Below are 23,685 nucleotides of genomic sequence, written 5' to 3' on the forward strand. Positions count from 1 at the left end.
CTCTGATAAGAGACTAGATCAATCCAAAACATCTCAGTACATGTAATGTCTGATTCTAAATATACATTTGCTAGCATATAAATTAAACAACTGTTCTTTGAACTTTATAGTTTAAGTATAGTTTTAAGCTTGAAGAGGATCTTTGAAATTTCTTCCAAAACTTCAAATATGTATTCACAGAGAAATTCACTGGCAGCTGTAATCACTGAGAGTTTAATTATCACCATCTTAGCCTAACTATGCTATTTAGTTTCATAATATCAAAGCATGTAATTATTCCATATGACATTACTACAAAGTGGGCAAGTACCATCTCCAATACAGAAACAGAAACTGGAGAAGCGCAGGATTTTTAAAAATGCAAACTTAAGATCCTAATCACCAAGAATCTCAATCAGGCAAATTCCTCTAATGCCCTCCCTGACCCAAGCTACATTAAGCAATTAATTTATCTCTAGCAAGAATCTGAACATAGAATAAAGTGATGAAAAACAACAGCTGAAGCTGACTCACTCCAGCAAGTGGTAAACTAACACCTAATCCCCAGAATTACCGTGGTTTCTGTTCTTTCCCACTGATTCTCTGAGGTACCTCACATTTTTACCATTTCCCCAATCTCCCTTCATTTCATTGCTCCCTTCCTGACTCAGTTTCCCAACACCTGCAATCCTTTGCCACTTGTTCCCTCAGATAAACTTACCCTGCGAAAACCTAATTGTTTAGGTCTTGTTTTTTGAGTTAATTTTTGTATATAGTTTGAAATATGGGTCCTCTTTAATTCTTTTGCATATGGATATTGAGTTCTCCAAGCACCATTTATTGAAGAGACTTCTTTGTTCCAGGTCAATTGGCTTGACTGCCTTATCAAAGATCAACTGTCCATAGATGAGAAGTTGATGTGAACACACAATTCAATTCCATTGGTCAGTATATCTATCTCTATGCCAGTATCATGCTGTTTTGACCACTGTAGCTTTGTAATATGCTTTAAAGTCAGGTAGTTTGAGACCTCCCACTTCATTTTTCTTTTTCAAGATATTTTTAGCTATTTAGGCATGTACAGGCACGGCGGTGGCTTGGGTGTGCTCTGTCGGTCAATTAGGCGGCAGTGGAGTGGGCCATGGCAGTGGGCAGCAGGCGGGTATAGCAGTGCGCGGGGTAGGCGGGGGTGACTGAGAGAGGTGGGGATGGGGACACCGGAGCGGGGTGGTTAAGGTGGCTGGTGCTGCTGATTATACACCCTGAGTCTAGAGCCAGGCAGCAGAGCGCCTGATAGTGTATCTTCTAATCTGAAAAAGTCTTTCATGAAAACCTCCATCTTTTAAAAATAAATAATGCCATCTGTTTTCCTAAAAGACTGAAATTGGGTATAGCATTCTGAGGGCCCCTTGGTTATGAATGTGCTTCAATTTCATAATGCCTCCTGCCATGGTAGACATCCTTGACGTCTGGGCAGCAGATTCACAGATCCCATCTGATGGTTCCATACCTGTGGATCTCCTTTTGCCCACTGGGATATATATCCAGTTGGAGGTTTCTCAAGAAGCTACCATTTCTCATATTAAGCAGGTCTGCATGAATTTGCTGTCTTGAAGGGTCCTGAAGTGAATGAGTTCTGAAGAAAAATGCACAATTCAGTGAGGAAAAGATTCAGCCACTTGTGGGACTGTCTTGAATGGTCTGGCTAAAGTAAGCATATCCACCAGAGCATGAACCATCTGTCCTTGAAAACTCAGAAGATAAACTTTACAGAGAAAAGTTCATTGTGGCTGTTTACTCTGAAAATTGTCAGGATGCGTTCAGCTTTCAAGTTTCTTCCAATATGAATCATACCAAAATAAATGAATTGGTAGTTCAAAAATGTTTGACTATTCATGGGAAAGAAGATGAAGTTAGCCCTTATGACTATGTATTGCAAGTCAGTGGGAGAGTAGAATATGTGCTTAGTGATCATCCACTAATTCAGTTCCAGTATATCCAAAATGGTGTAATGAACAGGATTCTGCCACATTTTACACTCATGGAATTCTGTAAGAACAAGATGTATAAACACGAAATGACTGCCAGAGAGGCTGCCATAAATCAAAATTCATATAACCTTCCTCCTCCTTAACCACCAAAGAAAATAAAAATTCTTTTTCATGTTACAGAAAATAACCACCCTTCCAAACTGTCTTGGTTAAGGGAAATAAACTTAACACAGAAGAAACTGTGAAACTCATGACAGGTCTGGTTTCTTTCATGGTACTGAGCTCCTTTGTAAAAATGTTGTAAGCTCAGACATATGAGGAAAAAATTATCACACTTGGAATGAATTAGAATTTAATATTAATATTTGTGACCTGCCAAGGATGGCTCGATTATGTTTTGCTGTCTATGCAGTTTTGGATAAAGTGAAAATGAAGAAGTCCACTAAAACTATTAACCCCTCTAAATATTAGACCATCAGGAAGGCTGGAAAAGTACATTATCCTACAGCATGGGTAAATATGATGATTTTAAAGGACAACTGAGAGCTGGAGATATAATATTGCACAGCTGGTCTTCATTTCCTGATGGACTTGAAGAAATGTTGAATCCAATGGGAACTGTTCAAACAAATCCATATACTGAAAATGCAACAGCTATGCATATTAAATTCTCAGAGAACAGATAACAATCTTATTATTACCCTCCTGTGCTGGTTTGAATCTGTGGTGAACCCCAGAAAAGCCATATCCTTTAATCCTCATTCAATATTGCTGGCAGGGAACATTTTGATTATTCCTATGGAGATGTGACCCACCCAACTGTGGGTGGTAACTTCTGATCAGATAGTTTCCAAGGAGTTGTGACTCCACCCATTAATCCTTTAAAAGAGGAAACATTTTGGAGAGCGTTCCCTTTTTAGAGCCAGGAAAAAGCCACAGCAGAATGTCGCAGAAACACAAAGCAGAGAGCCCACAAACTAGCGACTTTTGGAGATGAAGAAGGAAAACATCTTCCAAGGAACTTCATGAAGCAGGAAGCTGGAGAGAAAGCTAGCAGATTGTTGCCATGTTGGCCATGTGCCCTTCCATCTGAGAGAGAAACCCTGAACCTCACCAGCCTTCTTGAAACAAGGTATCCTTCCCTAGGTGTCTCAGATTGGACATTTCTATAGACTTGTTTTAATTGGGATATTTTCTCAGATTTAGAACTGCAAACGAGCAACTATTAAATTCCCCCCTTTTTTCCTGGTATATTGCATTCTGGCAGCTAGCAAACTAGAACACCTCCCTTCTAGAAGATTATTGAAAAGGCAGATGAGATTGCAAGCAGTGGTAAGTGCTAATGTATCAAGTTGAGGAAGAAAGAAGTTTCTTGCTATACTGAAAGAAATCTTGGACAGGGATCACTTATGTCAACTGTCTGAGAATGAAATGGATCTATTTGGACTTTGTGACAAGACTGTAGACAGTCACTTCCAAAATTACTGCTATCTATCAAGTGGAATAAATTTGAAGATATTGCTCAGCCTCAGGCGCTTCTTCAGATATGGCCTAAACTACCCGTCCCACCCCCCACTGGAAGCCCCGGAGCTCCTGAATTTCAACTATTCAGATCACTACATGCAGGAATATGCTGTGGGCTGCCCTGCGACAAATGAGTGATGAAGAACTCTTTCAATACCTTTTACAACTGGTACAAGTTTTAAAATATAAGCCATTTCTTGATTGTGCCCCTTCTTGATTCCTATTAGAAAGAGCACTTGCAAATCAAAGGCTAAGGCAATTTCTATTTCGGCACCTTAGGTCAAAACTGCACATTCCTCGGTGCAATTTGGTGTCATCCTTGAAGCATACCGCTGGGGAATCATAGGTCACATGAAAGTGCTTTACAAGCAGGTTGAAGCACTCAATAAGTTAAAAACTTCAAATAATTTAATCAAACTGAATGCAATGAAGCGGAACAGAGCCAAAGGGAAGGAGGCTTCCCTTTGCACACCTGTCTAAAAGAGAATGCTTACCGGGAAGCCCTCTCTGACCTGCAGTCACCTCTGGACCCATGTGTCATCCTCTCAGAACTCTATGTTGAAAAGTGTAAATACATGGATTCCAAAATGAAAGCCTCTGTGGCTGATCTATAACAATAAGATACTTGGTAAGGATTCAGTCAGAGTAATTTTTAAAAATGGATATGACTTATGACAGGATATGCTGACAATCCAAATGCTGTGCTTGATGGATTCATTCTGGAAAGAAGTTGGTCTAGATCTTCGGATGCTACCTTATGGCTGTTCAGCAACAGGAGATCATTCTGGCCTTACTGAGGTTGTGGGCACCTCTGAAACAACTGCTGATACTCAGCTGAACAGTGGCAATGTGGTAGCTGCAGCTTTCAACAAAGACCCCCTTCTAAATTGCCTTAAAGGATTCAATTCTGGGGATGACCTTGACTGAGCCATTGAGGAGTTTACTCTGTCCTGTGTTGGTAACTGTGTAGCTTCTCATGTCCTTAGGATTGGTGACAGACATAGTGACAACATCATGGTCAAGAAAACTGGTCAACTCATTCACATTGCCTTCGGACATATTGTGGAAAATTTTGAGTCTAAATTTGGCATTAAAAGGGAGCAAGTCATCACAGCTCTGGGAACCGCATTATACAGCAGTCCTAGAAGCACACATGTGCACAGCCCTCAGCCTCACTTTCCAGCTCTGAGAAAGTGCTGATCTGTGCAGCCAGGTCACATCTGACCCCAATCCACGAACATCTAATGCTGACCTGCTGCCACAGCTCTATGCATGTGCACAAAGGCCCCTTATGCCTTAGACCAGTGCACAGCAGGGTCACACCCCCCAGACTGGTGCACCTGCACAGCTACATCCTCCCTGACTACTCAGTGCCCACGTTCACAAGCATCAGTGTAACATCCCCAACCTGCGCCCATACCTGCCCTGAAACAGATCCGTACTGAGTGCTCCACCCTGTGCCCTGCTCCCTGCTGTACAACCATCCCACAAACATAAGGCCTTAGACTACTGAAAGAAATCAACTCCCAAAGTAATCAATCAATATATTTACATGTCACAAAGACAGAAAAGATCACTAGCATATCACAATGCAGACAGATATAGACCTGCCTAATGACCAAATTAAAACACCAGAGGAGACACAGACGTTGGAACAATTAATCAAAGATGTTCACACAACTCAACTTAATAAAATAAGTGGGATAGTAATGACATAAAGGAGATCAAGAAGATAGTAGAAGAGCATAAAGAGAAATGTGAAAGAATAAATAGAAAAATAGTGCATATCACAGATTAAAGACTCTGTTGAACAAATAAAAAACATGAGAGGCACACAACACCAGATTTGAAGAGACAGAAGAAAGAATAAGTGATATAGAGGACAGGATAACTGACATCAAAGATTCAAAACACCAAATGGCAAAAAAAGATGGAAAAATTGAATGAGAACGCAGAGAAATGATAGACAAAACAAAGCTCAAGCATACGTATATAAGAATCATTGTGTCCCAGAAGGAGAAGAGGGGAGTAAAGGGCTAGAAAGAGTAGTTGAGGATATAATGGGGAAAAACTTCCCAACCATAAATATAAATATACAGTTCAAAGAAGCCCAAAGAACTCCAAACAGAATAAATCCAAATAGGCCTTCCCCAAGGCACATTAATCAGGCTGTCAAATGTTGGAGAGAAGCAGAAAACCCTGAAAGTGGCAAGAGAAAAACAATCTACTCTATACAAGGGAAATAAAATAAGACTGAGTTCAGACTACTCAACTAGCACCCTGGAGGCGAGAAGGCAATGGTATGATATAGTTAAGATCCTTAAAGAGAAAGACTTCCAGCCAAGAATTCTATACCCAGCCAAACTGTCCTTCAAAATTGAGGGAGAGATTAAAATTTTCACAGACAAAGCAGTCCTGAAAGAATCTGTCAACAAGAGACTGGCCCTACAAGAAATACTAAAAGGAGTTCTGCCAACTGAAAAAAAAAAAAAAAAGACAGGAGAGGGAGTTCTGGAGGAAGGCACAGAATTGAAGAGTACCACTAAGGGTAATTTAAAGAATACAAAGAGAAAAAGGGAAAAGAATATATAGATCTGACAAATAAAATAAAAAAGATAAGATGGAGGAATCAAGAAACACCTTTTCACTAATAACTTTGAATGTTAACAGACTGAATTTACCATTTAAAAGATACAGATTGGCAGAATGGATTAAGAACCATAATCCAGCTATATACCGCTTACAAGGGACTCATTTTAGACACAAGGATACAAATAGATTGAAATTGAAAGAATGGAAAAAGATTTTCCATGCAGGAGTAGCTATACTAATATCGGACAAAATAGACTTTAAATATAAAGACATCCAAAGAGACAAACAAGGCTGCTACAAAAAGGAACAATGTTGTGAGGCATGCAACAATGTGAATGAACATGTGGGACATTTGGTGAGACAAAATAAGCCAAAAACAAAAAAACAACAATGGTATGGTCACCTTTAGAAAATGCTTATAGGAAAACAGGGGCCTAGATTGTAAGCTTTCAGGGCAGACACATTAAGTCCGGTGGTAATTATTATTTCTGGATTTTGAGAGGCTGTTATATATATATAACCTGATATTTAGAGATAAGAATGAAGCCGAATAGGTTGGGGTTAGAGTAATTTAGAACATTGGGGTAAGGAAGACAGTGTCTATATTTTAGAACCACACATACTCTTTGAGACCAATGGAAGAAAGATTTATTTGATCTGGAACTGAAATTTTCTGTAATGCATAATCTAATTCAATCTATCTGTATAGCTCATTCAGACAGCTGAAACACAGGGAGCCCAGAATAAGAAAGAGATCTTTTAATCTTGGATAGATTATTGTAATGCCTGGAAACATCCTAGAGTATATTAAGCAGATAATCAAAAAGTATTGGCAAAGTCCCCTGATGGAGGGGAGAAAGAACATGGAACTATTAAACCTTACCATTAGGGAATCCCCTGATACTGTGCCAAACTTTAGGGACACCCAAATCAATAGGCCATGCCCTTGATTATGAGACTTACTCTTGTGAAGCTTATGCAGGTAGCGGAGAAACTTAGACTACCTATAGGCGTGCCTAACAGTTACTTCTGGAGGACTTCTGTTGTTGCTCAGATGTGGCCTCAGTCTCTCTAAACCCAACTCTGCAAGTGAAATCATTGCCTCCCCGCTAAGTGGGACATGACACCCAGGGGTCGGGGTATAGGGGTAGTCTAGTTATGGAGGCCGGTGCCTACAACCTTTATGTGCTGGCAATAGCCTGCAGGGAACACGGAGCAGGAGGCTGTGCTCAGGAGACATGCAAGAGAGATGGGTTAGGCTGGATTTGGGATGGGGGTGGGGGGCAGGTATGTACACTGGGGGCTGGTGGGTGGGGGTGCCTGGAGTGTGGGGAATGGGAGTGGGTGATGGGGTTCGGGTGCATGGGGTGTGAGGTGAATTGCCAGTCATAGGGCTCCACTGGTGAGGGTAGTGCACCCAAGGAATGCAGCCTAGCTTACTTCCTAGTCCCAGGCTCCTGTCCATGCACTCCCGCAGGCTCCCTGGCTCCGCATCTCCGTGCCAGGCTGCAGTGTGCTGCCTCTCAGTTCCTCGGCCTATGCAACCAGGCTGCCAAATGTGGTGCAGAAGGCTGTCCCAGGTCAGCCACACTCCTGAATCGCCACCTCTGTTGCCCTCCTGTCCCTTCTCTAACTTTTCTGTGGAGTAGGGCTAAGCCCAAGCTAGTCTATTCGGCCATCTTCCCTAAAACACCTTTTTTTTTTACTGTGATATAATAATTAGGTTGCATACACTCTTTTTAAAATTTTTTTGCATGGGCAAGCACTGGGAATTGACACGGGTCTCTGGCACGGCAGGTGAGAAGTCTGCCTGCTGAGCCACCAGGGCCCCGGTATACATTCTTAATATGAAAATATTTGTTAAACTTTTGCAATTGTCAAAAATGCTTTCTCAAGTGCTTTGAATATAAAATAGAATATTAGCTTTTATTCTGATAGCTTCTAACAAAGTTTCCCTGATGCTTGTAATTTGAGATATCAAGGTTTCCTGTATTAAAATAAAAGAATCTTATTAAATATAAAAAAATTAACACAAAATGGATCAAAGACCTAAACATTAGCACTAAGACCATAAAACTTTTAGAAGAAAATGTTGTAAAATATCTTATAAAACTTGTGATAGGAGGTGGTTTCCTAGTGATAGGAGGTGGTTTCCTAGATCTTACAATCAAAGCATAAGCACTGAAAAAAGAAACATAAAATTAAGCACTTTCATTCATCAAAGAACTCTGTAAAGAAAATAAAAAGGCAACCTATGCAATGGGAGTCAATACTGGAAAATGATATATCAGATAAGGGTTTAGTATACAGAATATACACAGAGATACTTCAATTCAACCACAAAAGACAAACAATCCAATTAAAAAATGGGCCATACAATCCCTCAATCTTGGGGTTTGCCCCTATGAACCTTATTCCTGCAAAGGATAGGCTAAGCCTACTTAAAATTAGATGTAAGAGTCACCCCCCCCCCCAGAAAACCTCTTTTGTTGCTCAGATGTGGCCTCTCTTTCTCTCAGCCGATGCGGCAAGCGAACTCACTGCCCTCCACCCTCTACATGGGACATGACTCCCAGGGGTGTAAATCTCCCTGGCAACATGGGACAGAAATCCTATGATGAGCAGGGACTCAGCATCAAGGGATTGAGAAAACCTTCTTGACCAAAAGGGGAGGAGAGAAACGGGACAAATAAAGCGTCAGTGGCTGAGAGATTTCAAACAGAGTCAAGAAGTTATCCTGGAGGTTATTTTTATGCATTATATAGATATTCTCTTTTTATCTTATGGTGTATTAGAGTGGCTACAGCAAAGTACATGAAACTGTAGAGCTGTGTTCCAGTAGCCATGTTTCTTGAAGATGATTGTATGATGATACAGCTTTTGGAATGTGACTGTGTGATGGTGAAAACCTTGTGTCTGATACTCTTTTTATCTATGGTATGGACAGATGAGTAAAAAATATGGATAAGAAATAAATCAATAATAAGGGAACAAATATTAAAATAAATTGAGTAGAATGAAATACTAGTGGTCAATGAGAGGGAGGGGTAAGGGGTATGTCATGCCTGAGTGTTTTCCTTTTTCTATTTCTTTTGCTGAAGTGATACAAATGTTCAAAAAGTTGATGGTGATAAATATACAACTGTGTGATGATACTGTGAGCCACTGACTGCAACCATGTCAAGGATGTTTGTATGTCAAGGATGTTTGCATGTTTGTTTGCTGTTTATAATAAAATATTTTTTTTTAAATGGGCCAGAAGCAAACTCATTGCCCTTCCCCTGTCTACGTGGGACACGACTCCCAGGGGTGTGGACCTTCCTGGCAACATAGGATAGAAATCCTAGAATGGGCTGGAACTCAGCATCAAGGGACTGAGACAATTTTCTCGACCAAAAGGGGGAAGAGAGAAATGAGACAAGTGTCAATGACTGAGAGATTCCAAACAGAGTTGAGAGGCTATCCTGGAGGTTATTCTTACACACTAAATAGATATCACCTTTTTAGTTAAGGCATTAACAGAGAGGATGGAAGAAACTGCCTGAAAATGTAGAGCTGTGTTCCAGTAGCCACGTGTCTTGAAGATGATTTATAATGATATAGCTTTCGCAATGTGATTTTGTGACTGTGAAAACCTTGTGTCTGATGCTTCTTTTATCTACCTTATGGACAGATGAGTAAAACATATGAATTAAAAGTAAATAAATAATAGGGGTAAAATGTTAAAATAAATTTAGTTTGAAATGCTAGTGATCAATGAAAGTGAGGGGTAATGTATAAATTTTTTTCTGTTTTCATTTTATGACTTTACTGAAAAGATGCAAATGTTCCAAGAAATTATTATGATGATGAATATGCAACTCTGTGATGATATTGTGAATTACTGATTACATATGTAGAACGGAATGACCAAAATAGGAATGTTTGCATTTGCTTTGTGTTTTTTGGTATATATATATATATATATATATATATAAAAGATGTAATGGAGAGGCTGGAGGGAACTGCCTGAAAATGTAGAGCTGCATTCCAGTAGTCATGTTTCTTGAAGATGACTACATAATGATATAGCTTTCACAATGTGACTGTGTGATTGTGAAAACCTTGTGTCTGGAAAAAAGAGAATAAAGAGAACCGGGTCAAGATGGCAGCTTAACAACATGCGTCTCCAGAAGTTCGTCCTCCAGAACAACTACTAAATAACCAGAAAGAGTACAGAACAGATCCTGGGGCCACGTCAGTGACCAGACACACAGTGTACCCCAGTCTGGACCAGCTGGACCGGCTACGAGCACCCCCCAGAACCATGAGCTCCCAAAGCTGTGGCAGCCAGTGCCCCTCCCCGACAGGCCGCTTCCTAGAGGGGAAAGGAAAGGACTTTACCAGCAGCAGGGACTGGGCAAAATCAAACGCCAATTGTGGAACTAATTAACAAATTCGGACTATTAAAAATAGACCCCCAGCTTAGGTGAACCTGATCAAAGCAGAGGTTGCTCATTTTTTGCCCCGGCGCCAAGGGGGCAGGACTGACAGAAAAAGGGGAGAAAAAAAGAAGGAAACAGAGGTTTTTGTGGCTGTGTATCTACAAAGGCTTAACTGCCTCTGGATACAGTGGCAGGACTTTTCAGGCTGCAACTGCCCCAGGCATAGGCAGAAGTGAGCTCTTTTGGGGGCTTGTCTGGAGCCTGTGCCTTCCCCAGGGGAGGGATGAAGCCCAACTCAGGTAGAATCCCTCCTTTAAGGAATTCAGACCCCAGGGCTTGGTAATTTGAAGCCGTTAAAACCATCCTACAACCTCTCCTCTGTCTCCACCACACCCCCAGCAGGGAGAGTCTTCCAAAGTAAAAGGTACCGCATCATCTTATGCTGGTGGGACCTGCAGGCAGACAAGCACCACATACTGGGCAGGATAAGAAAAACAGAGTCCAGAGACTTCACAGGAAAGTCTTTCAACCTGCTGGGTCTCACCCTCAGGGAAAACTGGTGCAGGTGACTCTTTTATCCTGATAGGAGGGCAGTTTGGTCTGGGAAAATCTGGCTGGGGTCTATAATATCTAAGTAGACCCTCCTAAGTGTGTGGGGGGGAAAGGCACCACACAAGCAGGGCAAGAAACAAGAAAACAAGAACTGAAAAATTCTCCTCTGTTAAACAAAACTTAAGCTAAAGGTCCAGATAGCTGAACTGAATGTCAAAGAACAGATAGACAACAAATTCATCCAACAAGAAAACCCTAGATAAAAGAAGTGAAAGCAATCTCCAGAATAAACTAATGAAGGTAATTAAATGCCTAGCCGCAAGCAAAAAAAACAAATCACACTAGGAAAATTGAAGATATGGCCTAGTCAAAGGAACAAACCAACAATTCAAATGAGATACAGGAGCTGAAACACTTAATTCAGAATGTACGAACAGACATGGAAAACCTCATCAAAAACCAAATCAATGAGTTGAGGGAGGATATAAAGAAGGCAAGGAAAGAACAAAAAGAAGAAACTGAAAGTCTGAAAAAACAAATCACAGAACTTATGGGAATGAAAGACACAGTAGGAGAGATGAAAAAAACAATGGAAACCTACAATGGTAGATTTCGAGAGACAGAACATAGGATTTCTGAACTGGAGGATGGAACATCTGAAATCCGACAAGAAACAGAAATTAAAGGGAAAATAATGGAAACATATGAGCAGGGACTCAGGGAATTGAAAGACAATATGAAGCGCACAAATATACATGTTGTGGGTGTCCCAGAAGGGGAAGAGAAGGGAAAAGGAGGAGAAAAACTAGTGGAGGAAATTATCACTGAAAATTTCCCAACTCTTATGAAAGACTTAAAATTACAGATCCAAGAAGTGGATCTGTACCCCAAAGAGAATAGATCCAAATAGACATAATTCAAGACATTTAATAATCAGAATGTCAGAGGTCAAAGAGAAAGAGAGAATCTTGAAAGCAGCAAGAGAAAAGCAATCCATCACATACAAGGGAAGCCCAATAAGACTATGCGCAGATCTCTCAGCAGAAGCCATGGAGGCGAGAAGACAGTGGGATAATATATTTACATTATTAAAAGAGAAAAACTGCCAACCAAGACTTCTATATCCAGCAAAATTGTCCTTCAAAAATGAGGGAGAAATTAAAACATTTTCAGACAAAAAATCACTGAGAGAATTTGTGACCAAGAGACCAGCTCTGCAAGAAATACTAAAGGGAACACTAGAGACAGATACGAAGACAGAAGACAGAGGTGTGGAGAAGAGTGTAGAAAGGAAGACTATGAGTAAAAGTAAAAAGAAGGAAAATTAGATATGACATATAAAATCCAGAAGGCAAAATAGTAGAAGAAAGTACTACCCATGCAGTAATAACACTGAATGTTAATGGATTAAACTCTCCAATCAAAAGACATAGTCTGGCAGAATGGATTAAAAAACAGGACCCATCTATATGCTGTCTCTACTCAAAGAACACGAGGCCAAGGACACAAATGGACATTTACACACCAATGTTTATAGCAACATTATTAACAATTACCAAGAGATGGAAACAGCCAAAATGTCCATCAACAGACAGCTGACTAAACAAACTGTGACATTTACATAAGATGGTATACTATGCAGCTGCAAGAAGAAGAAAGTTATGAAGTATGTAACAACATGAATGGACCTTAAGGACATTATGCTGAGTGTGATTACCCAGAAACAAAAGGACAAACACCGTATGGTCTCACTGATATGAACTGACATTAGTGAATAAACTTGGAATATTTCCTTGGTAACAGAGACCATCAAGAGATAGAAATAGGGTAAGATATTGGGTAATTGGAGCTAAAGGGATACAGATTGTGCAACAGGACTGAATATAAAAATTCAGAAATGGACAGCACAATATTACCTAACTGTAATACAATTATGTTAAAACTCTGAATGAAGCTGCATATGAGAATGATAGAGGGAGGAGGGCTGGGGCATAAATGAAATCACAAAGAAAGATAGATGATAAAGATTGAGATAGTGTAATCTAGGAATGCCTAGAGTGTATAATGATAGAGACTAAATGTACAAATTTAAAAATGTTTTTGCATGAGGAAGAATAAAAGAATGCCATTACTGCAGTGTGCTAAAAATAGATGGTAATTAATATTTTAAAATTTCAACTAATGTGTGAGACTAAAGCAAAAAATGTTTATTTGGTACACACACAAAAAAAACCTTGTGTCTGATGCTCCTTTTATCTACCTTATCAACAGACGCATAAAACATATTGCATAAAAATAAATAATAGGAGGAACAAATGTTAAAATAAATTTAGTAAATTGAAATGCTAGTGATCAGTGAAAGGGAGGGAGGGGTAAGGGGTATGGTATGTATGAATTTTTTTCTGTTGTCTTTTTCTTTTTCTGAATTGATGCAAATGTTCTAAGAAATGATCATGATGATGAATATGCAACAATGTGACGATATTGTGAATTACTGATTATATATGTAGAACGGAATGATCATACGTTAAAAAGTTCACGTTTGTTGTTTTTCTTTTTAATTAAAAAATTAATTTAAAAAAAGGAATAAAATGTACTCAAACAGGATTGGGCAATTGGTGCTGGAAGAATACAGACTGGGTACACCGAGTATAAAAATTCAGAAATGGATAGCACAATTCTACCTGACTATAGCACAATAATATATGTTCACTGAATGAAATTGAATGTATATGATAGAGAAGGGTTAGGGGAACATATGAAACCAGAAGGAAAGACAGAGATTAAAACTGAGATGGTGGGCAATGGTGGCTCAATGACAGAATTCTCGCCTGTCATGCCCAGGACCCAGGTTTGATTCTCGGAGTCTGCCTATTAAAAAAAAAAAAAAAAAAAAAACTGATGGTATAATTTAGGAATGCCTAGAATATACAATAATCGTGATTAAATGTACAACTTTAAAAATGTTTGTGCATAAGTGAGAACAAGTGAATGTCAGTACTGCAGGGTGTGAAAATAGACGGTATATGAGAAAAGTACAATCAATGCAAACTAGGGTCTACAGTCAACAGTAACATTGTAATATGCTTCCACTGAATGTAACAAGGGCATTATTCCCAAACTAAATGTCAGCAGGCAGGGGGACTGGGAAAGGGTTATGGATTCTATGTGGAAGAAAAGGAAATGTCTTCAGATAGAGTATGGTGGTGAAAGCATGTGTATACACTTAGTCTGGATTGTATGATGTGTGAATAAAATTGTTTAAAAATGAACAGAGAGAAGTGCTAGAGAAAATGTGGAGAAAGAGATGTTTCTATTTACTGTTGGTAGGGAAATGAAAGATGCAGCCCCTTGGAAGGTAGTGTGGTGGTTCCACAGGAGGCTAGGAGTCGGTTTGCCACAGGATCCTAAAACCTCATTGCTCTGTATATACCTGGAGGAACTGAGCGGGGGACACAAATGGATATTTGCACACTGGTGTTTCTGGTGGCAGTGTTCCTGATCCACAATGAATGGAGGTGGCCTAAGGGTACAATGACTGAGGAATGGAAAGGGGAACTATGGTGTACACATACAATGGACTACTGAGCAGCCACAGGAAAGAATGAAGGAATAATGTTATAAGGCATGCAACTAAGTGAATGAACTTTAAGAGCTGTATTTTGAATGAAATGTCAGGAACAAAAAGTCAAATATTTTCATATAGTATAAAAATTCAGTAAACTGAGGTCGAGAGCATGGGTTATCAGGTTGGGGCTTATTGTAAAGGGTGCTAGATTGTAAGCTCTCACAGCAGTCATATATATTCATGAGGTTTAACTCAATTCTAAATTCTGAGATACTGAGCTGTTTGTATATAACATGGTCTTTCCCAGAAACTCTGGGTACTTATGTGACACCTGAAACTCAAAGTTAGAGCTCTGAAGCTACGGAAGTGAGTAGTACCCCTGTAGGAACTGTTTAAAAAGTTGAAAAGGGGATCAGACTTCAACTAGAGATATGAATGGAGCTGATCTGGATAGGACTAAGGTATATTAGAAGACTGGGTAAAGGATGATTTTGTGCATATTTTAAAACCTCAACTTACGAGTGAGACTAAAGGGAAGACGTTTATTTGGTGCAAAATTTATGTTTTGGGTAGTGCATTTCCTAATTTAACTTGTATTGTCAGTTTAGTTGAACACCATATGCACATGGAATTTTTAATACGGAGTGAGATTTTGTTGTTTTGTCCAGGTTAGTTTGATGCCCTGATAAATCCCAAAGTAATTTGAACAGTGAATAACGAGGTTTTAGCAGGGTTCCCTTAGGAGAATGAGGGGAAAGGGGGAAAGAGTCAACTTCCCCATCTGGAGAATTTCTGATATTCTCGCAAGCAGTGGAGACAACCAAATCAATAGGCCAAGCTCCCAATCTTGGGGTTCATTTCTATGAAATTTATTTCTGTAAAGGATAGGTGTGGTAATTAGATTCAGTTGTCAACTTGGATAGGTGAAGGCACCTAGTTCTGTTGCTGTGGACCTCATCTGTTGCTGATTACATCTGCAGTTAGCTAGGAGGCGTGCCTGCTGCAATAAATGACATTTGACTTAATTGGCTGGTGCTTAAATAAGAGAGCGCAAGGTAGCACAGCCCAAGCAGCTCAGCCCAGGCCTTTGGAGATGCAGAAAGAAATCACCCCGGGGAGAGTTGTTAGAACCTGGAGGCCTGGAGAGAAGGCCAGCAGAGACCATCCTGTGCCTTCCCACGTAAGAGAGAACCTCAGTGGAAAGTTAGCTGCCTTTCCTCTGAAGAACTAACAAAACAAATCCCCTTTTATTAAAAGCCAGTCTATCTCTGGTGTTTGGCATTCCGGCAGCTAGCAAACTAGAACAATAGGCTAAGACTACTTAAAATGAGTCCTAATCTCTCTTGGCTGACACAGCAAGTAAACTCACTGCCCTCCCTGTCTACATGGGACATGACTCCCAGGGGTGTGGACCTTCCTGGCAACATAAGACAGAAATCCTAGAATGAGCTGGAACTCAGCATCAAGGGACTGAGACAATCTTCTCGACCAAAAGGGGGAAGAGAGAAATGAGACAAAATAAAGTGTCAATGGCTGAGAGATTCCAAACAGAGTCAAGAGGCTATCCTGGAGATTACTCTTACACATTAAATAAAAATCACCTGTTTAGGTAAGGTGTAATGGAGAGGCTGGAGAGAACTGCCTGAAAATGTGGAGCTGTGCTCCAGTGGCCATGTTTCTTGAAGATAATTGTATGATGATATGGCTATCGCACAGTGACTGTGTGGTTGTGAGAGCCTTGTGTCTGATGCTCCTTTTGTCTACCTTATCGACGGACAAGTAAAACACATGGATTAAAAATAAGTAATAGGGAGAACAAATGTTAAAATAAATTTAATAGATTGAAATGCTTTTGATTGGTGAAGGGGAGGTAAGGGGTATGGTATATAGGAATTTTTTTTGGTTTTCTTTTTAGTGCTTTTTCTGAATTGATGCAGACATTCTAAGAAATGATCATGACGATGAATATACAACTATGTGATGAAAAAAAAAAAAAGAGGCCTAAGAGTCAATCCCAGAGTTGACTGTTGCTCAGATGTGGCCTCTCTCTCTAAGCCGACACAGCAAGCGAACCCACTGCCCTACCCTCACGTCAGATATGACTCCCAGGGGTGTAAATCTCCCTGGCAAAATGGGACAGAAAGCCTGGGATAAACTGGGACCCAGCATCAAGAGATTGAGAAGGCCTTCTTGACCAAAAAAGGGAGGAGAAAAAAGAGAAAAAATAAAGTTTCAGAGGCCGAGAGTTCAAACAGAGTTGAGGATTATCCTTGAGGTTATTCTTATGAATTATATAGATATCCCTTTTTAGTTTATGGTGTATTGGAGTGGCTAGAGGGAAGTACCTGAAACACTTGACCTGTATTCCAGTAACCTAGATTCTTGAAGACAATTGTATAAAGATGTAACATTTATAATGTGACTGTGTGATTGTGAAAACATAGTGTCTGGTGCTCCTTATATCCAGGGTATGTCAGATGAGTAAAAAATACAGAAAATAAATAAACAAATAATAGGGGGGATAAGGGGTAAAATAAATTGGGAAACACTAGTGGTCAATGAAAGGGAGGAGCAAGGTGTATGGTATGTACGAGTTTTTTCATTTTTCTTTTTATTTCTTTTTCTGGAGTAATGCAAACATCCTAAAAAACAATCATGGTAATGAATATACAATGATGTGATATTTAAGCCACTGATTGTACACCAAGTACAGAATGTATGTGTGTGAAGATTTCTCAATAAAAAAAAATTAACAATAAAAAGAAGACATCAACAGTGCCACAGCAATACAAGGGATAAGTAATTGGGGAAGGGGAGGACAAGAGTTAGGGGAGGTTTGGACTTTTTCTTTGGTGAGGGTGTGTTTATCGGTTATTCTTCTCTTGGGATCAATGAAAATTGTCTAAAATTGAGAATGCTGATGATTGCACAACTAAGTGAGGATAATGTGAGACATGGATTGTTGACTTTGGACATTATACATGATGCCCAATGCCTGGAGGTAGCTGAAGGAAACAATGACTGTGCTAGTTTGCAAGGATTATGTACCCTAGAAAAGCTATGTTTTAATCTTAACCAATCTTGTGGGAGCAACCATTTCTCTTAATTACTATTCAATAATGTAAATTGGAAACATGATTGGATTATTTCCATGGAGATGTGACTCACCCAATTGTGAGTATGAACTTTTGAATAGAGAGAGGTGTGAATCCACCCATTCCAGGTGGGTCTTAATTAGTTTACTAGAATCCTTTAAAAGAGGAAGCATTTTGGAGAAAGCTTGATAGCAACAGAGCCAGAAAGTAGAGAGCCCACGCCACTTCTGGAGATAAAGAAGGAATACATTCCTGGGGGCGCTTCATGAAGCAAACAGCCTGGAGAGAAAGAAAGGAGACCGTCATTTTCACCATGTGCCTTTCCAGCTGAGAGAGAAACCCTGAACTTAATCAGCCTTTCTTGAGTAAAGGTAACCTCTTGTTGGTGCTTTTATTTGGACATTTTCACAGACTTGCTTTTAGACTTTTCCACAGCCTTAGAACTGTAAACTAGCTACTTATTAAATTCCCCTTTTTTGTGTGGAATTGTAACCCATATCAGACTCTGAAATCTGTTCTACAACTAATTGCTGCAATGTGCTTTGAAATGTATTTTGAAATGTATTGCTGTTTTTTTATATATGTTATTTTTCACGAAAGAGAAGAAAAGAGAAGGAATAATATAACAGAGAAGATAGGGTTTTACAAACGAATATCACTGCTGAATCAATATACTGCTATTTCTTTTGGTCTCCCAGTGTCTTGGAACAGTAATAAAAAAGTATATAATTTTGGAACTGTAACCCATGTGAAACTTTAAAATCTGTTGTATAGCTGCTTATTAAAATATACTTGGAAATCTAAAAAAAAAAAAATTCCCCTTTTTTAAAGCCATTCTGTTTCTGGTACATTGCATTCCAGCAGCTAGCAAACTAGAATACTGACTGAAAAGTAAAATGGTGAACTGTGGTGTATACACATGTTTAAATATTGCGTGGCTACAGAAAGGAACGAAGTTCTGAGGCATGCAATGAGGTGAATGAACCAGGGAGATATTATATTGCAAAATAAACTAGAAACAAAAGAAAAAAATGGAGAGGGGGCAAGGAAAAAAATAAGGATAAAAATTAAATAACTAATGGGGAGAATAAAGGGTAAAAAAATAAATAAATTGAAACACTAGTGGTCAGTGAGAGGGAGGGGTAAGGTGTATGGTATGCATGAGTTTTGTTTTTTTTTTTCCTTTTTCTGTAGTGATGCAAATGTTCCAAAAACAATTATGGTGACAAATACACAACTGTGTGATGATACTGCAAGACATTAATTGTATAATATGGTTGGACTGTACATGAAGATTTCTCAGTAAAAACAATAATAAAAAAAAAGGAGTCCAAGGATTTGAATAGACATTGAAATGGCCAATAAATATGTCTAACATTAACAGTCATTAATAAAATAAAACCAATACCACAGTTTGATACCATTTCACATCACTAGAATGTTTATTACTAAAAAAAACAGAAAATAACAAGAGTTGGAATAATGTGGAGAAATCAGAACCCTAGTGCGTTGCTGGTAGAAATGCAAAATGGTGCAGCTGTTATGAAAAATAGTTCGCTCAGTCCTTAAAAAAATTGAACATAGAATTACCATATGACCCAGAAATTCCACTCCTAGGCATACACCCAAAAGAAATGAAAACACGGATTCCAACAGATGCTTGTACACCGAAGTTCATAACAGCATTACTCACAATAGTCAAAAGGTAGAAATATCCCAAGTGTCCATCAGCTGATGAATAGATAAAATAATGTGGTATATATATATATATATTCTAGTTTGCTAATTGCCAGAAACGGAATGGTTTTTAAAAAGAGGAATTTACTAAGTTGCAAATTCACAGTTCTAAGGCTGTGAAATTGTCCAAATGAAAGCAAGTCTATATAAATGTCCAATCTAAGGCACCCAGGGAGATACCTTGGTTCAAGAAGACTGACGACACTCAGGGTTTCTCTCTTGCTGGGAAGGACACAAGGCGAAGTCAGCTAGCTTTCTCTTTCAGCTTCTTGTTTCATGAAGCTCCCCGGGGGTGTTTTCTGGCTGCGCAGCTTCTGTAGCTCTTTCCAAAATGGTTCCCTCTTAGAGGACTCTAGTAAGCAACCTCACCTTGAATGGGTAGAGACACACCTCCATGGAAATCATCTAATCAAAAGTTATCACCCACAACTGGGTGGTTCACATCTCCATGGGAACAATCAAAAAGCTCCCGGCCAGCAACACTGAATGAGGTTTAAAGGTCATGGCTTTTCAGGGGTTCACCATAGATTCAAACCAGCACAACAAGCAATGGAATATTATTCAGTATTAGAAGGAATGAAGTTTAGATACATATGATGACCTGGACAAACTCTGAAAGCATTATGTTAAGTGAAATAAACCAGACAGAAAAGGACAAATATTGTACAATTCCACTTAATGAAATGTCTAGAATAGGCAAATTCATAAAGAAAGAAAGATTAGAGGTTACCAGGGACTGTGGGGAGGGGGGAATGGGGAATTATGGCTTAACAGAGTCAGAGTTTCCATTTTGGTTAATGAATGCTTTTGCTAATAAAAGGTGTTGAAGGTGGCACAACACAGCAAACGTATTTAAGTACCACTGAATTGTACACTTAAAAATGGTTTCAAATGACAAATTTTATGTTATACACATTGTGATGGTTAAGTTCTGGTGTCAACTTGGCCAGGTAATGACGCCCAGTTGTCTGATCCGGCAAGCACTGGTCTAACTGCTGCTACAGGGATATTTTGTGGCTAGTTGATAAACTGAAAGGCTGGTTTACTAAATCATCAGTCAGTTGATTGCAGCTGTGGCTCATTACATCTGAGCTCAACTAACGGCAGACCCCTGCAACTGAGATAAGTCAATCAGCTGAAGACTTATCAGGGAGAAAAGAGACTTTTCACTATTTCTTCAGTCAGCAAGCTACCCCTGTGGAGTTCCTCATGACCTTCATCAGACCTGCCAGCTTCACAGCCCATACGGATTTTGGACTCTTCCATTCTCACAGTTGTGTGAGACACCTTTATAAATTTCATATTTACGAATATCTCCTGTTGGTTTTGTTTCTTTAGAAAACCCAGACTAATACATTCGTTTTACCACAACTTTAAAAAGAAGAATAAAGTTAAAAGACAAACAAGGAATTGGGGAAGCAAAAGTTTGCAACATTTGTAGACAATAGCTATGCCATTTCTAATTAGTTTTCTATTGCTGTGTAACTAGTTATCATCCAATACTTTTTTTAACTTGTTTTATTATATAGTATAACATATATACAAAGCAAAGAAATAAAAAAGCAATAGTTTTCAAAGCACTCTTCTGCAAGTAGTTACAGGCCAGATGCCAGAGTTTGTCATGGGCTACCACACGATCCTCTCAGATTTTCCTTTTCTAGCTGCTCCAGAATATAGAAGGCTAGAGGACTTGAGTATTTTTTTATCATTACAATCAACTTTTTTTCCTTCTTTTTTTTTTTTGTGAAAAATAACATACACACAAAAAAGCTACAAATTTCAAAGCACAACACCACAATTAGTTGTAGAACGTATTTCAGAGTTTGACATGGGTTACAATTTCACAATTTTAGGTTTTTACTTCTAGCTGCTCTCTAATACTGGAGACTAAAAAGAGATATCAATTTAATGATTCAGTATTCATATTCATTTGTTAAATCCTATCTTCTCTGTATAATTCCACCATCACCTTTGATCTTCCCATCCCTCCCTTTAGGGGTGTTTGAGCTATACCAATTCTAAATTTTCCATATTGGAAGGGTCTGTCACTAAAATGGGGTAGGGAGATGAAACTATCTGATGTTCTGGAGAGGCTGGGCTTGGTTTCAGGACTTATCTGGACCAGGGACCCATCTGGAGGTTGTAGGTTTCTGGAAAGTTCTTTTAGTGCATGGAGCCCTCGTGGAATCTTATATATTGCCCAAAGTGTTCTTCAGGATTGGCTGGAATGATCCTCATTGGGGGTTGGCAGGTTATGATAGGTAGCAAGGTCTACCTGAAGTTTGCATAAGCATCCAATACTTTTCATGTTTCAGAATTGTCAACCTGAAATATATGTCCAAATCTTGTAACAGTTTACAAGTGCCTATTATAAAATTCCAGTTTTACCTCCAACTACTCCAGCACTATGGGCCACCCTTTTTACATACCTACATTCCAACCACACCTGACAACTGCCTACACAATACACAAAACTTAATTTCCCTATCCTACCCAATCCCTATCAAACCCTACCCCAGAAAACACACTTTTGGTTTCATAATATAACACACTCAATAAGAAGTTCAGTGGCCCTCTCTTTCCCTTTAATTGCTTTTAAGTCTGGTTTGGCTATTTATAGGCCAAGCATTTCATAATTCTATCATGGGATTAAGTCCCTTAGCCTACATTTCCAGATTTAGGCAAAGAAAATATGGACCTCCCACTATTACATGTTTCTTTTCCCATAAAATTTTTTATTGAGATATAATTCACATATCACAAAATCCACCTTTTAAAATACACAGTCCAGTGTTTTGTTTTGTTTTGTTTTGTTTTTTAGTGTATTTAGAGTTGTGCAATCACATCTACATCTAACTTCAGGACATTTTCATCACTCCAAAAGGAAACCTAGTACTCATTAGCAGTTATTCCTCTTCCCCCAACAGCCACTAATTTTTCTGTCTCAATGGTTTTGCCTATTCTGGTCATTTCATATAAATGGAATTATACAATACGTGCTCTTTTATGACTGGTTTCATTCACTCCGCATGTTCTCACAGTTCATCATGTTGTAGCGTGTATCAGTACTTCATTCCTTTCTTTTTAATATTTTTTATTAATTAAAAAAATTACAGGAAAGAAACACAAACATTCTTAATATGTGATCATTCCATTCTACATATATAATCAGTAATTCACAATAACTTCGTTCCTTTTTAATTGCTGAATAATATTCCATTGTATCACTGTGCCATATTTTGTTTATCCATTCAACAACTGATGGCATGTGGGTTATTTACACTTTTGGGCCCTTATGAATAATCCTGCTATGAACATGAGTTACAACTTTTTGTTCGGGCATGTTTTTATTTTTCTTGGGTATATATCCAGGAATGGAATTGGGGGGTAATATGGTAACTCTATACTTAACTTTTGGGGGAACTGCCAGTTTTCCAAAGCATCTGCACCATTTTAAGTTCCCATCAGCAATGTAAACAGATTTCACTATTACATTTTCAATAAAATAAAAGATGCTATAATCGTCTAAAGGAAAAGAAGCACGCCGCCACATATACTGAAAACTCCCGACTAAGACCTACTAAGAATATTGCTTTAACAAAATAGAGGCTTATTTCCTGCAGGTAGAGAGAGAATAAAGGCTACAGGTCCTAGAATGTTAAGCAAGTAAGTTAACCTCTCAGAGCCTTCAGTTTCTTATTCGTAAAATCGGGATGCTGTAATGGTATTTACCTCGGCGTCGACGCAAAGAGCAAAAAAAAAAAAAAGCAATCCACGTAAAGGTGTCTTACAACCATATAACCCTATTCACGATTCAATCTCGGGCAGAACGTCTGGGCAAAAGGCTAAAGGCTCAGATCCCTACCCCTTCCTCAGTCTCCTTCCCCGTGAAGGGGCTGCCGAGTGACGACGGGGGCCGCGGCCACTTTCTCCTCCAGTGGAAAGCCGGTCTGCGGGGAGCCACGCAGGATAAATTGTTCAGAGCTGGAGAAGCGGAGTCGAGTCACCTCCAACCCTACGTCTCCCAGAAGAGATGGCCTGCAGCCTGCTACTGAGCAGGCGACGCAAGACCTCTTATTCCTATTTTAACGGTAATTCACTCATTTTATTATACCAAAGCAGAAAGAAGGAGGACAAGAAGAACACAAGCCTGTACCCCGCCCCATCCATCCCCAGCAGGGAGCCCGGTCTCCGTCTTCCCAACCCTCCAAAAGGATAAAAAG

At 39.2% G+C, this 23,685-nt stretch overlaps 1 protein-coding gene and 1 pseudogene across 2 annotated transcripts in view; one reads left to right on the forward strand and one right to left on the reverse strand.

Moving 5' to 3' along the window:
- The window catches only part of BAG4 (BAG cochaperone 4), a 103,730-nt gene that overhangs the window by 79,230 nt on the left and 815 nt on the right, over positions 1-23,685 (reverse strand). The window lies entirely within an intron of this gene.
- On the forward strand, positions 1,056-23,517 carry LOC143669565 (phosphatidylinositol 4,5-bisphosphate 3-kinase catalytic subunit beta isoform-like; annotated as a pseudogene).

Source organism: Tamandua tetradactyla, chromosome 26, assembly GCF_023851605.1.
Source record: "Tamandua tetradactyla isolate mTamTet1 chromosome 26, mTamTet1.pri, whole genome shotgun sequence".
NCBI lineage: Eukaryota > Metazoa > Chordata > Mammalia > Pilosa > Myrmecophagidae > Tamandua > Tamandua tetradactyla.